Here is a 14,826-nt window from a genome sequence, read left to right as displayed (position 1 = left end):
TTGGCACTACTGAGGGGATTTTTAGGGGGAGCAGGCTTGGATTTGGGGTGAGATGTTAGCACTGAATAACAAAAATAATGAAAGTAGCAAAATCAGTTTTAGGAAAGAACGAAATAAGCATCCCTCTAGGAGACCTCTAGGCCCCGATTTGGAGAACTGTGGTGACCTTGGAGGTATGAGCCGGCAGAGGGACAAGCTTGATCCATGCCAAAGGTCTAACCCCTGCCAAGGGGTGTGCCAAGGGCCACGAGGGGACAGGGCCCTGGGACCTGAGCTTCTCCCCACAATAGGATGATGCTCACCCCATTGGGCTGGAGTTGAAGTCCCTGGGTAGCATAGCATGGTCCCCCAAAAGTGTTCTGTTTGGCAAAATAAATTGGGCCAATGCATTGAATAAATAGGCACACAGGCAGGATGAGGCCTGGTGGCATAGGAGCAAGTTGGCAGCACTTTGAGAAATACCTCATTCCTGCTCCCCACAGAGCCCCAGGGTGGCTCACCCAGCTCTAATGAGGGCCAAGGCTTTCAGCTGTCATTTATGGCTCTGGGCAGAGCACCACCTCCTGAATCTCCACCACTGCTACCCATAGGTTGTGGGCTGTTCCGCGGTGCCTCCCAGCCTGTCCCAGTGGAGGACTGACAGACGCCAAACCCAGAGCCTGTACAGCCACCTGGGTCTGCTGCTGTCATTGTGAGCTGTGAGAGTGAACAGTTAAAATATATTTAGTAATATCTGGGCTTTCATAAAAGCCCAGTCATTGGCTATTACTGCTCTTTCACTGCCCTGATTATTACCGTGTGCTTTCCCAGCAGCTCCTGCATGCTTTCCTGGCTGCATTGGCAGTGACAGCCAGAGTACCCTGCAGCATTACTGTACAATGGTGCAGGAGCAGGATTAAACTGTCCTCACAGCAGGAACACCAAAAGGTGGGAGTGATGACAGCTACAGCGTCCTTTGGTGGCCAATGCTTCTTGGAGTGGCAGCCCCATGGCCTTTGGAGGGCTGGCTGGCACTCCTTTGTTCTCCTCCATCTCTTTGTTGGAAATAGGGAGAAAAGATGAACAGTGTCTCCTCAGGAATGATCACTTCGAACGTAGACTGCTCACTGGAAGTGCCATCAAAACATGTCAGGATTCATTTCCATGTGCTTCCTGGCATTCTGTAGAAATAAGAGAGAGAGAGACAGGGAGGTGGTTTTTTTTTAAAAAGAGGGAAAGAGAGAGTGGGAGAGAGATTGGACAAAGATTTTTAAAAACAGGGATTAGAGAGATGAGGGGGGGAAAGATTTTCGAGTGGATAGATGGATGATAGGGAGAGAGAGGGGAGTATAGCTAGAGAAAGAAAGATTAGAGTGAACAAGATGAGAGAGAGACAGGAAGAAATTAGATAATATGGAGCAATAGATGATTGGTAGAGATAGTGAAACGTAGATAGCTGAAGTAGATTAGACAGACTAAATAGGTAGAAAGATGGGCTGACTGACAGATAGGTATTGTGTCATACTTCATAAATGATATATATGCTAATATTCCCATGTCATGATGGGTGGTAAACCCTGAGACACCTTCCAGCCTGACCTCAATTCAGCAAATGTAGCGCAGACATCAGGCATTGCTTGGACCGTATGTCAGGTCTCACCACCCCACCCGTGCCTGCTATGGATGCAGCTGGGTATGGATGGTGTTTGGGAGGGAGAGAGCTCTGAGGGACACGGGGGCTGAGGCGTAGGGAGGAGAGGTGTACACTATGTTTGCTGTTCGTAGCACACAAGGGGCCCAGCCCAGCGCAGACACTGCAGACACCCCGTGTCTCTAGCACCGAGCTGAGAGAACTGAGGTTCAGCTCTCAGGATTTGTGGGAGAGGTGTTTGGGAGGAGGCAGAAAGGAGGGAGCACGGTTTTTGTTTGGCCTTATCTCCTGTCATGACCATTTTAAAAGGTTTTCTGTCTTGCCTGTTCCTGCAAAGACCATGTGGTCTCCCTGCTCTTCTGATTTCAGACCCCAAACTTTTCATCTTGCCTCCACTTTGCTATTACTATTTTTAACTTTATAAGGAAAAGAAAACTGCCTCTCATGTCTTCCTGGACATAGGCCTTCCTCCCTCCTCAAAAAATGAAACAACTTTCTCTCCCCAGGGACGTTTTATCTTTGTATTTTGCATGTTGCCTCCCCCTTGGCTGATGGTTGGGGCATCGCGCATGTTTTGTCACCGTTTGTAAGAACATACTTTGCCATGTTGCTTAGAGAACAAAGGGTTGGGTTTTGTGTTTTGGTTTTTTTCCCCCCACAAAGAGAACGGGGTATGTGGTTACCAACTGCAAACCTAAATAATTTAAATACTAATTCCTCTCCCTTGGTTGCAGTTTAAAATTACTGGCTGTAACCAAGCACCCCCTATCTTTATTATTGTGCCGTGTCCTGATCCTGCCAGAGAGTCAGGGCAAAGAGAGTGTGAGAGAGAGCACAGAGACAAACCCAGCCTTGAGCAGGCAGTGGTTTAATGTGTAATACACAAGATTTGTATAGGAAGCTGGGCTGTCTTCAGGGTACAGGAAGAGAGCAGAGAATAGCATTTGGATTTCCTTGAGTTGCCTCTTCAGCCAGATTTTCAAAGGCTAAAAGGAAACAGTATAAAGGATGTAGCATGGGACGGAAACTGGAAAGAGAACAAGGGTATTTGAGGAATGGTTTTTCTAGCAAGACATCAAGTGAGCTGAAAGCAGCAGAAGAGGCAGGAGGTCCCAGAAGTAAAGAGTGGGGCAAAGAGTAATCAGCAGAGTAGTTGAAGCTTTTCTACTACTGCTGCTGTGACAACCAACAGGAATTCCCCAGGGAGTATGTGTCTATTCTCTCTCCCTGAAGAGGATATAGCTTTGCCTGGAGGTGTGTGTGGTTGTTACTTTATGTAAGAAAAGGGCAGGGCATATCAGAGTGACTCACACTGGGAATATGGTGCCTGACCTCACCGTGCAGTGCTGTGGAAATTCAGGGTCTTAGAGGGGCTTTTTCCATGCCCCCGTAGTAAGATATGCTAGTGACCCACAGCTATCCTGAATGCTCATACCAGCTGTAGGGCAGCTCTTGACATTTCACTACTACATTTCGCTAGACTAAGCCGTGAAAAAGTGAAAAGAATTCCAACATAAACTCCCCATCAATGCAGTAGATCGTTCTCATGAATTTGGTCTGCTTTGCAATGCTTGTGGCATTCTGTCTGCACTGATAGCAGATGAAACCCCACAACCCTTGCAATAGTTGCCTCAGCCAAGGAGCTTCTCCATGAACCACATTCCAAAGGGAGGGGAAGGGCATCCTGCTGAGATCCCTTCAGACCCAGTGTTTTCCAATCCTAAACCCTAATGCAGCCCCATGAGAGGCCTTAGCCAGAAGGAACTCACCTGTGGTGACCACATAAACACCATTGCTTGGGAAACTCTAGATGAAAGAAATGGCCATGACTGACGGAGAGGGGTTTAGGAAAAAAAAGAAAAGAAAAAAGGAAGAGGGAGTTCATACCAACCTCCTCACAGGAGTTATTTCTTTTTTCCTGTGGTCTTCAAACAGCAGGCTAGCACTTGTGACTTTTCATACTGAAGGTCTGGTGCTTGTCATAGGCGTCTTAGGAAGGAAGTGGAGTGGCTGTGGTTTGCAGAGGTGGAGGGAAGGGTTTGAATGAATGTTTCTGTGGTTCCTCTTGGCTAAGGAGTCCGCTCGGTGGTCACCTGCAGCTCAGTGACGCCAGAGGTGGCGTTGGGGGTCCTCTTCCAGGCCTGTGCTCAGATTCCCTGCTTTTCTGCATTGCCACATTAGCACTTTCACTGGATATTTAGAGCACCTCAGGACTGGTTCTCCTCTCGCTCACACTGGGGTAACTCAGGAGTCGCTCCACTGGAACCAGTGGTGTTAATCTGGTGTGAAAATAATGCGAGAGGAGGATTCAACTCCTCGGGGGGGGGGGGATTTTCCAGGTCCCCGAGGGGGAAAAAAAATCAATGGGAGTTACATGTCTAACTGCCACTTGTGCCTGTGAAAGTCTGCCCCTTATCTACCTATATGTATATAGGGTACAGTTTTCAGAATAACCTAAGTGACACGGGCACTTGAGAGCACACATTTCACTGGCTTTCAAAGAGACGCAAGTTCCTAAGGCCCAGATGCTGAATGATGTCCCAGCTCCTCTCTGCAGTGCATTTGGGGGTCTCAGGCCTGAAATTCTCCAGTCATTTCCCAAAATGGAACTGAAGATCATGAGTCATTTAGGTGGTCCTGAAAGCACTACCCTCTATCCATTTTTCAGGGTGTTGATCTCAGGTCATGTGCGAGCCTGCATTCTTACCTACAATGCTTTATTACTACATTCTTCTGTTGAGCAATACTTGGAAGAAGAGGTGGAGGTCGAGATTTGCAGAACAGGCTAGTGACCCCAGTGGCTCACATCTGGAGTGCCCAACTTGAGAGACACCTCACTGGGGTCCAAGCCACGGGTCCCCTGTATGCTCTGAATATCAAGATTCATGTATTACACACCCAGAACCACTGGTCACTTCTAAAAAAAGAAATCCCAGCCTGAGACCTAGACTACTCTCACAAAAGAAAATCCCAGGTGAACTGTTCACCCAATAGCTTGGTTTTTCTGCTCATGCCTGTTCCCAATGAATAAAACAAATCCCTGTGCATCACCTAAGCCCTATTTTGAGGAGTTCCACTGGCATACAGCTGAAGTAACACAGTAATAAATCGGGGCCTGAAGAAGGTGGCTACAGCCTAGAGAGTATCAAGAACTGTGACGTGTCTGGAAGCTAATAAGAGCAGAACTTGACGATTAGAGCGGCCCATTTCCGATGCTCTTGTGTGAGGATCTGGAAAGAGTCTCTCACTCATTGTACTTGTGCATTATGAATGTGTCCATCTGCAGAGATCTAATGTACACATATGTCCTGAATATTGTCCTAAGGTTGCAAGCTTCAAAAATGAGCAGAAAACATTCCCGAGAAGTGAGAATAATACAGATGTCTGTATTTGAAAAATTGGTTCAAATAAAGTCTCTCACTTATAGATACGTGTAGTTGTGTGCAATTATTTGCTCCTGGAATAGAAATTTCTCCCTTGTGTAGGACTTTGATGCTTTTACAAAAAAATCTCATTTCATTCTCCCTTGACCTTCTCAGTCAAGTCCTACTACCATGGAAAAAAATGCTTTCTACTTATTCTTTCTGGGTAAAAAGCTATCTTAAATTGAAATGGTGAAGTAAAAGGCCTGGTATGTTTTTATTGTGCTTAATATCCATTGAGGTAGAATATCTAACTGGCCTGATGGAAGATGTGGTCTCCTGTGCAAAAGTCCTGGGTTTTTATATAACATGACACAGACATCCCCACAGAGACTCTGACCCAGGAAAGGCTGGCCTGTGGCTGTCTGGGCACTGCCTGGAAACTGGGCTGAACTGAGAAGCACTGTGATTGGGCACCACAGAGCTGCAAAATATCCAAAGCCATGTCTGAGCCTGGGATGTTTCGAGTCAGGGAATCTGCTTGGGTGTAGAAATGGGAGTGGGGGTCACCAATGGCTGGACCTCTGGGGATCATTCAGTCCAACCCCTCCAACCCTCAGCCAAGCCAGGGTCACCTAGAGCAGGTGGCACAGGAACTTGTCAAAGTGGGGTCTGAATATCTCCAGAGAGGGAGAGTCCACGACCTCCCTGGGAAGCTGTTCCAGTGCTCTGCCACCCTCCATGGAAAGAAGTTAGGCAACCTTGTGCAAGCTTATCTAAAGGTATCAAATTCCTCATCAGATTTAAATCTTCAGTAGTTCCCTGGGAAATGCCAGAAGTTTTTGAGATAGAAATATATATTTCAGCAGTTAAGAAGCCCCTCCATTATTTCCCTCAGTATCAAGTTTGTGCCAACCACAATGAAATATGAACAGAGCAGGAATTGCTGCCCAAGCTGTGCTAGGCTTCTGACTTAATCCTTAGCTGTATCTGTCAGCAGCTCAAGAGCAGAGCTGAAATCAAGCATTTTTGTCACATCTATTCATCCCAGGAAGCTTTGCAACCACTGTTTAGAAATCACTTGCAACTCATCTATGAAATACAGCAGCTGGCTTAGCAAGGGCCCAGGAAAATTCCTGATGAGGCTCCAAGGAGCTGCCTGGGAAACAGAGCAGACCTCAGCACCTCACATGGGTTCTGGACAAAGTGCCAATTTACAAATGACACAATTAGATGTCTGTATTCTTGTGTGTAATCATCAGTTGCCTCGTGGCTTCTCCAAAAAAGGCGTGGACTACATCTTGTGTGCAAACAAATATTAAGCATTCAAAATCAAGTGGTTTCAATTAGCCACATCACTCGATTGCAGGGATCAGCCCTGGCAGATTGGCTTTGCTTCTGTGGGGCAAAATACCTCTAAAGGGACACTCAAGGACCTCTCTCCAAGTAAGTGGTTGTCTTGAGGCAGCAAAGCTGCCTTGCACTCTTTTCTCTCCACCTGTTAGAGGGCGAGGGCAGGAGCTGAACTGTTGGCCCAGGGCACGTGTGTCAGCTGAAGCTCAGCCTAATGTAAATCTCCACGTGAGACTTTCTAACCAGGCACACAAAGCTTGCCCTGCCTGATTCCAGAGTCACATTCTTGCCACTGCAAGAAGAAATAAGCTTTCTGCCTGAATTGTAGAAAATGATCCATGACTCACCTTGGGCGTTCAACCTCCCCAAGTTGCCCAGGTGAACTCCCTTTGGGTATCTTGCCACATGCATGGACTACCCCAGCAAACTTTCCCCATTTCTGAGTGAGCAATGTGTTTCCCATCCTTTGGTGGTCTCCTGGCTCAGCCCACTCTGGGCTGGGGGAGACCTCCTCTCCTTGGGGAAATTGCAAGGGGAACTTCAGGTTTTCCTGGTTTTTGACAATGCCAACAGCTTCACTGCTCTACTGAGGTCACAGGCAAAAGACCATTGTTTCTCACAGAATCACTCAAATGTGTAAGTCTGCTTTCCTTACCCCAGCAGGGAATATGAAGCACCCTGTAACAGACATTTACAGTCTCCCAATCTGCAGCACTTAGCCCTTTTTTACCATTGTATACAGAGCTGGCATCAAGTCTGAACAGGGTTATTCCCTTGTTGAAGATGAGCAGAAAAAGTGAAAGGAAATGGTGCATTTCTGTACCTAAGATCACTTTTGTTTATTAAAAATGAAATTATTTTTCTCCATGAAGGGCCACTTTTATATATTGAAGAGGAAATAATTTTCCTCTAGCTTGGCATGAAATGGTGAACATTAATAGTAAGAGAGGCTAGGAAGTGAAAGCCCATTTCTCTCAGAGGAACACCACTGACTCTGTGGCTGAGAGGCAGGGTTTGCAGAGAGGTGGTAGCTTGTACAAAACAGACTGGGGCACTTGGGCCTCTGCAAATGCATCAGCCTACAACCCAAACTACAACCTGGGTACAGGTAGAAAGGCACTGCTTAATTTAATTATGGTAGTTGATTAAGCAAGTTATGAGTAAAATGTAATAAGCACTTTGGGAGCAATGGGTGGATGCTAAGCCAAGAGAGAGAAGATTTGTGGTGAGAGAGAGGAAGGGTGGTACAGGTCATCGGTGGCTGGATAACAAGGAAGGGTTAATTGGGGTGAACTGAAAACAGCTGGTGAGGCCTTTCTCTGCTGAGCCCATAATTATGCTTTTCTTATCTTGAGACAGTCATCTTCTGAAGGGTTTTGTGGCCATCCTTAGGACCCTGACCCAGAGAGGGAAAAAAGTTTCTCTCACTGGAGGTGAAGTCTAATGTAGAGGGTTCTGTTTTCCCCCTCTACACCGGGTGTGCCTGTCCTTGGCCATTTATCTGTGTACAGTCTGTGGCTTAAATTTCAATGAAGCCTCATTCAACGCCTGTCTGTGCAGCAGCTCATTGTTTAAGTGCAGAGACGATTTCATTGTGGGTGCTGTGGGGCAGAGGCTCCTTCCTTGTATTTGCCCAGGGCCTGAGTCTTTCCTTCTTTGGTCTCTTTCCTTTTGAGGCAGACCTGAGTGATTTAGGCAAAACAGAGTGAAAGCTAAGAAGCTGCCACACTTCCTGGTGGCCTAAGGGGGTGCTGGTGGCTAACAGCAGAGACACTTCAGCCTCTGGATGTGGAAGACCAATGTTCCTGGAAACCATGGAGAAGATATCTGTGAGGCGCAGCTCCGTGAGTGATGACAGGTCACCTTCTTTAGAAGTCACTTAAAGACCAGAAGACAATTCCTGTTGGAATGCCAACACCCAGCAAAGGGGTAAGCAGTTCCTGCACTCTGGCACTTTGGCTTCCTTGACCCCACCGCTTCTTGGTAGCAGAGAGACAGGAGACCTACAGCTGTGGGTTGTCTCCCTCAGGCTCCTCTCCATGCATGACAGCCAAGCCTGGTGCCAGACACCCCACAGGGCACATTTGGCAGTCAGGGCTGGAAGAACAGGGTGCAATGCAGGGTGCACAGTCTGGAAAGACCTCACATGCTGACTGGTCCCTAGGAAAAAGCCAAAGGCCTCAGGGGCATCGCCATCCCATCTCACATCCCAGGGAAGGGTTCTGCTCACCCCAGGACATGGGCTGTGGCAGGATGCTGATGGCTGGGGAGGGCTGGCTCTGCCTGGCCATGGCCTCTGGGCTGTTGGCACACACTGCTTCCGGCCCCTCGCCGGCGCACAGACCATTAATAAGACTTTCCAGCCTGTCACTTCCACGCTGAATCCTTTGAAAGCCGTGCTCCTCTGGGCCCATTAGAGGGAGGAACCGTCTCTGTTGAAACATATGGGGCTGTCAGGCTCTGTCTGTTGCTCTGACAGCTGCCGCCTCTCTGGCTCTTTGCTGATGGGGGGGCAGCAGCTGTCTGGAGGAGGCAGTGATCAGGATGGGGGCTTGGGAAGGGGCTGGGGGAAGATAGCAGGTGAGCTGGGAAGGATGCTGGTAAACAGTGTGCTGCTAGCTGGTGGGCTGCTGTAGGATATTGGGATGCTGGGCAGCTCAGGGGGAGTCCCTCATGCTGTGAGTGTGATAGGGGAAAGAGATACATCTGGGGACAACTGGGTGGTGAACATTGCAGGGGTGTGTAGGGGCAGGCTGAGGCAGCAGGTGACGTGGCTGACAGAGTTGTTTGGACTTGTCTGGGAAAGGAGAGGATGGCAGCAGTGTTGGGTGACTATGGGGAAGCTGCAGAAGGGAGACTTTGGAAAGTATCATGCGGTCACACGGCGCGGGAGTTTCTCATTAAGCAGCACACCCGCCCCCCAGCTCCATTTGCAGAGCCTGAACAGGATTTAATGGAGTCCCTTGACTTTTTCCTCTGAAATATTCATAGGTTTTAGCAGTCCATTTCATGCTCACCTCCTTCTCCATTAACGAGCATCGAAGAGGGACTGGGTGGAAAGTAGGCTGCTGTGGAGCCAGGGAGCCAGAAAAAGGGACCTGTGCCTCTGACCAGGGACTTCTGGGAAGCCATCCATTCCTGGGCTGCTCCATGGCCCTCTCACTAGGTCTGCAAAATGACTGGAAATGAGCCCTGGGCAGCATGCACAGGGAGGTGATTAATAGTGGGAAAGGAAGGAAACCAATTAAGCAGAGTGTGCTGTCTGGAGCTGCTGCCCCCACCCCTCTCACACAGATACACCCATGTCTGTCTCCCTGCCTGTCTTCATAATGTGCAAGTCCAAGAGCTCTGTAAGAATCTCACAGGCTGACAAAAATGCCTGGAGGCAATTAGTTTCCTCCTTGCTTTAGCACTAATGCTGTGCTAGGATACAGGGAAAGTCCAGAGCTTCTGTGAGGCAGCACAGAAGCAGAGAAGTTGGATTACGAATGCCCTGTCTGCAGTACTGGGCACAGCAAGGATCCTGCTGGGAAGTGTGGAGAAAGGGTGAAATAAATAGTGCCATTGCACTCTGGTGTATGAAATGGCCCAAAAGATCGGGGCAGCTGGGATCTCAGAGCATTTTCCAGACCTGTTAGCTTCTAAACCAGGGCTCTAATAGTCTAACTAACTGGTATGTCCCCACCAAAATCTAGAACCAAGTATCTCTAAGATTCTAGGAAAAGGTGTCCCTGCTCATGGCAGGGAGGTTGGGGTGGTGGTGGTGGTGTTTGGAACTAGATGATCTTTAAGGTCCCTTCCATCCCAAAACATTCTATGATTCTATGATTTTGGGGGTAGGGAGAGGTGCAACTCTCACAGGGTTTGACTCTGCTCCAGAGTCAAACCTTTTTTGCAGCAGTCACGCTCCTAAAAGCATGCAGTTTAAAGCCCTAAGTAATTTTTTATCGAGGACTCCATGGACAACAGTAGGACCTGGATAGTGCTCTAGGAAAACAGAGTGGTCCTCCACCAGTGCTATCACTGCAAGAGGTACAAGAGATGCTCAACAGTGGGCTTCCAAGTTCACTTGGCTTCTCTCTGCATTATTGCTTTGATGAACAAAAAGAGCAAAATTTGCATGCTGATGAGTTGTTCGCTCTGGCTGACAGAGACAGAAAACAGGATTATAAATGTACCATTTCCTGTGGTTCCTCCCCGCTGGATTAAAAACCAAAACAAAGTCACAGATGCAACAACACCTATTTATTCTTGCTCTCAAAACACTCACTAGTCAGGCTGCTTGCTTCCCCTTCCCTCCATACACCCATACACGCGTGCTTGCGTGTGTCCTGGGAATCAGATGTTTATGCAAGTATTTGCAGGATGTTCCACATCTCCCTGAAATGATAATCAGCATGCCCAGAATCAGCTTAATTACAAAGCATTCAGCATACACCCACAGGCTCTTCCAGGGCAGCTCCACGCAGCATCTCCATGAATGAGTCTGCATGTTTTTTCCTCCGCTGCCAAACACGGCTCCTTATCAAGAGCTCGGGCCCTCACATCTGAGCTGCTGGGTTTTCTGGTTATTTATTTTTTACCAGGAAGGAAGAGAGAAGTTTGTAAAGCAGCAGCAGGGCATGAGCAGACACTGAGAGTGATGCCTTAGGTCTTAACTTTGATATTTTTCAAATCCTATACTGCCTAGTGTGTAACTCTGAAAGGAGGGGGCAAGCTTGGGGAAACTACATCATTAACTGAAGCTTTAATTGGAGAATTAACCCTGATATGTAAATGAACAAAACCTATAAAAGTGTGAAGAACTCATGACCTGTCGACCATCTTGGGGTCCATCTTGGGGCAGCATCCTCTGGCGCCCCAGGGGGTACCTTTGAAGGCCTTTCAAATAAATACCTACCTTTATTCCCATACTCCTGTCTAGTCTCTGTTTTAGGTGGCCTCTCAAGGCATCAAGAGTGTCTCAGGGTGGGACTTGGCTACCTCTGATTTTTTGCAGCAGTCTCTCCATGCAGGATAGAGACGTGAATGATCCCAGTTTTAACTGGGCCAGATCAGAGATTTAAACATGCCGAGTCCATAGTCGGGCAATTTCTCTCTTTAGAAAAGACAAAAATCAAGAATCTAAGTACCAAGAGGTGTGGAAGTCTGAAGTTTTGCCATGCATGGGTTGCACCCTGGCACATCTGGATCCTCAGCAGATAAGCACTTTCTAGAGAAGCAAGGACTGCTTGGTTTAGGCAGTCAGAAAACACAATTCTGAGGTAAGAAAAGAAAGCACTTTCTGAGGCAGCAAAGTGCACCTCCTGTAAGAAAGAGCATTATTCATGGCTCTTCAAACCTTTTCTAAAGGATCTCCTGGACTGAGGCTGTGGGCATCTACAAAGATCATGGCCACGTCTTGGCTTTTAGTCAGTGCACTTACTATCAGCCCCACAGCAAACAATCCCTCATGTAACCTCTCAGGTCATTTCACAGAGGTGCTAAGCACAGGTGGAAGAAAGATTCAGGCTTCCCCTTATCACTCTGTAGTTACTCTTTGTGAGCCTGACAAGGTCTGGACTGTTCAGAAAACCGTGGCTGACTTTATTTCCTTCCCTGTGGCATTGCACTAGCAAAACCCACGTGATGACGATGATCCTATCACAGTGTTATACACACTGGAAGCATTTAGGGCTATGAAGGTCACACTTCACTAATTTACTGCCTTTTTGTGGAGCCTGGGGACCATAGAGCCCAGAACAGGGAACCCTTTTCTGCCTCTACTGTGCTTGTCATCACATGGCAAGGAGTCTCCATTTAAAATACAAATCCTGGTGTCAGAGAGACATAATCAAACCAGCACTTTGGTCTGAAGCAAGGGGGGAGTTCCCAAACACAGGTTCACTTCTCCACCAGGGCATGATTACACAAGGAGATGTGACTTCTCCTCTCTGTTCATAAAGGAAAATTTAAACCATTTTGCCCAGTCTTCCATATGCCAATTCACTAGCTATTCAAGAGTGTTTGTATGAACAGGCCTTTGCTCACACAGGCACTTGGCTGTTGGTTGCTATCACAAGTGAATAGGATGCTCCAGCAGCATTTCGGTGCCCAGTAGTTGGCCCAGGTAGCTGATCACGTTTGGTGTCAGTATTGCCAAGACTTAAGGACTGTCTTATGTTGCTGGTGCTGCCTCCAGGCCTCAGAAGTCTGCCAGCCTCAGCATCACAGCATTTCTATCACCCTGCACCCAGGAGCTGTCAGTACTCTTATCAGCGTTATCTGCACAACCCCTGGAGCGCCGTAGGAAGGATAGTTATGACAACAGAGAGCTGTGAAGGCTTAGACCCTCCAGACATGTCGTGGTACTTTCCTCCTGGTTGGGCAGCAGGACTCAGCCGCTTGCCCAGGGGCGTGGGAAGAGGCTGTGACAGAACACACAACTGAGCCAATCTCTCAGGATTTCGGGCAGATCAGATCAGTAGCTGCTCTGCCCCGAAGTATTTATTCTGCAGGGAAGGCGGTGGGAATAAAACATACCTTAAAGCCTTGTTAAAAATACACGCCATGAAGACAGCTCCCCTCTCAGGCTAAAACTGTCTCCAGGGACGATCTCTGGGGAATGCCTGTGTAAGCAAAACACCCACCAGGGAGAAGGTTTCTCAGGGGGTGTGTCTGTAGGTGAGCGCTCCGCTAAGTGGAATGCCTGGGGAGAGCACGTTCCCGCATGATGTGCTGCCTGCCTCTGCCTTTCCCTAAATAGCGCATCCTGTCTTTGCGGCTCGGAATACGCTTGTCACAGAAAAGTCCGCACACGTAGGGTAGGACTTTCTTTTAGTTCATAGCCAGCCAGCTTGTAAAATCAGATTTTAAGCTAGAAACACCTTTTGAGCTAAGTCAGCTGCTTGTGAGTAGCTGCTCGGTGCCAGCTGAGCTGTGCCCAGAGCCTTTGCACTGCACATGGGCACAGCCAGTCACCCCTTATGCTTCTGCTAATATCCAGGTTTAAATGCCACTGTCATTCAACTGGCAATACAGTGACACAGCCACCTGCGCCGGGCAGCCTTGCCATGTGGTGACACAGGAGCTGGTGTAATAGGGAAGGAAAACAAGGATTTTAGGAGGCCTTGACATAGGGAAGGCAAAGCACTACTGAATCAGTGACTGGGGGTGCACCCCTTGCTCCCTGCTGGGGAATAGGGGAGTCAGGGGCAGCAGCAGGTTTTGGAGATGGGGCAGCCAGAGAGCCCTGCAGCCTGCATGGCAGTCACAGCAAAGCATCCCTGTGCTGCTCAGAACAGCTCAGCCCTGCTTTCTCCTGCTGCTGAGACTGCTGGAGGGGAAAATTAGATTTGCCTTTTGTTCAGCCAGCCTCACAGAAAGCCTCGCTCAGTGGCTGGGTGAAGAGCAGAACCTGCTCATGGTGCCTGCACTTGAGTATTGGCTCAGCTGAGAGGGACCCCAGGAGCTGAACCTCTTCCTCTCACAGCTGGCTCTGAGAGTTCATGCTGGGGTAGAGTCTCCATGCCACAGAGACATCAGCCTCCCCCAACAGCTATGCCTGCTGCTCTGCTTGTGATGGAGAAAGCCATTAAGGATGGCAGAGATCTGTGGGACCTGTGCTTTGCTAAAGGAGGCTCAGGACCCATGGTGCATGTGTGTACTTACTCAGCTGACTGCGGATGCCTCCCAGATATGCCCTGTTGTTGTCCCAGTTTCATCCCACCAGAGAGTATCATGGCACATCCTGACAGCAGGCAGCTAAAGGAGGAGGCAGAGTGCCCTCCTCTTCTCCTCACATTAACCATATTCTGTTCTGGCTGGTCACCCCAAAGGCAGCTCCAGTAACATTTTCTGTCTGAAAGGCACTGATGCTGGAGCAGCATTTAAATTTATGTTCCCATAAAATATTTTTTCCATAAAGCATTTTTTTCATAAGCCATAGGACAGATTGGAATCTGACACGTTCAGCTGTCGCTGGATGAAGGGAAGAGCAGAAGTGACAGGAAATTTTTAGGAGAACTATATTAAACTCTGTGTAGGATTTTGATTTAGTAGTAACAGTAAAATGAAATTTCAGCTGATATTCCATTATCCTGTTTGCAGTGCACTCTAATAGCATCTCCATTCATAAAACAGTTCAGCTCCTGTCCTTTGGTGTTGATCTATTTGTTTTGCTCTAGAGCAGTTTCCAACACACAATGAATTTGTCTTCCTGCATACTTGTGTATTCAGGAAAGGGACAACACCTTTCCAGGCTGCCAGCCTTGTATTTGTGTGTTGGATCCTGAGAATGGAACCTCTCAAAAGCACATTTCATATGGGTGACCCTCTGCAAATGTCTTTGTGGACACTTGGCCAGATGTATTTGTTCCCCCATCTTCTGGACTAGTGGGGTGCAGTGTGAGCAGATAGGCAATGAAAAGAGAGAAAATACAAAAAGCTGGGCTAGGAAGAGGGCAGGGGCTCAGGAGGCAAACACATTTTCTGTTTCCACCT

The sequence above is a fragment of the Corvus kubaryi genome, unplaced genomic scaffold, assembly GCF_017639235.1.
Source record: "Corvus kubaryi isolate FWS band 111438036 unplaced genomic scaffold, C.kubaryi_AGA036_p1.0 37341, whole genome shotgun sequence".
NCBI lineage: Eukaryota > Metazoa > Chordata > Aves > Passeriformes > Corvidae > Corvus > Corvus kubaryi.
This window is presented reverse-complemented; position numbering follows the sequence as displayed.